The sequence below is a fragment of the Cicer arietinum genome, chromosome 7 (assembly GCF_000331145.2).
Source record: "Cicer arietinum cultivar CDC Frontier isolate Library 1 chromosome 7, Cicar.CDCFrontier_v2.0, whole genome shotgun sequence".
NCBI classification, from domain to species: domain Eukaryota; kingdom Viridiplantae; phylum Streptophyta; class Magnoliopsida; order Fabales; family Fabaceae; genus Cicer; species Cicer arietinum.
This window is the reverse complement of record NC_021166.2, coordinates 49,955,906-49,957,129: the sequence shown is the minus strand read 5'-3', so window position 1 is coordinate 49,957,129 and position 1,224 is coordinate 49,955,906.

Below are 1,224 nucleotides of genomic sequence, written 5' to 3'. Positions count from 1 at the left end.
TTATAAAATCCATGGAAATGTTGTCCCACTTCCATTCCGGTATATCTAAAGGTTGCAACATCCCAGTAGGTCGCTGATGTTCCACCTTCGCTTTCTGACAAGTTAGACAAGTGGATACATATTCCGCCACATGTTTCTTCATTCCTGGCCACCAATAATTCTGCCTCAAATCCTGGTACATCTTTGTTGTTCCAGGATGAATACTCAACTTGCTCTTATGAGCCTCTTCTAAGATTGTTTTCCTCATATCTGTAATTCCCGGTACACAAATCCCACCATTACATCGCAAAATATTATCTGAATCAATCTTGAACTTAGTCGTCTTCCCTTGCACTATTAGGTTCCTCTTTTCTTGTATTAAGACGTCATCTTGAGAATTTGCAATGTCTTCAAGTAGTCCACTCGAAATCTTAATCATTCTGAATTTCAAAATTCCCGGTGCAAACTCTACGTTCAAGTGTAGGTCTCTAAAATCTTCCCACAACTCTTGTTGTCTAGCCATAATTGTTGAAGACACCGATACACTTCTTCTACTCAACGCATCAGCCACTACATTGGCCTTCCCAGGGTGGTACTGTAGTGTGAAATCAAAATCCTTGAGAGTCTCCATCCATCGTCTCTGGCGCATGTTCAACTCCTTCTGATCGAACAAATATTTCAAACTTTTATGGTCGCTGAACACGGTGAACGTGCACCCATATAAATAGTGCCTCCAGATCTTCAATGCAAAAACAACCGCGGCAAGCTCCAAATCATGAGTAGGATAGTTTCTCTCATGGATCTTCAATTGTCTTGAGGCATAAGCCACAACTTTCTTGTGTTGCATTAGAACACATCCCAACCCTTGGTGAGATGCATCACAATAAACTTCATAGGGTTCTTCTGATTGCGGTAATACCAATACTGGCGAGGTCGTCAATTTTCTCTTTAGTAATTGAAAATTTTCCTCACACTTCTCCGTCCATGCGAACAGTTGATCTTTACTGGTAAGTTGTGTCAATGGAGCCACAATCTTAGTAAAACCTTCAATAAACCTCCTGTAGTACCCTGCTAGTCCTACAAAGCTTCGTATGTCAGTGACAGTCTGAGGCTGTTTCCAAGCAAGAACCACCTCAATCTTAGCCGGATCTACAACGATTCCTTCCTTGGTTATCACATGTCCTAAGAAATTCACTTCATCTAGCCAAAATTCACACTTTGACAGATTGGCATACAATTGCTTCT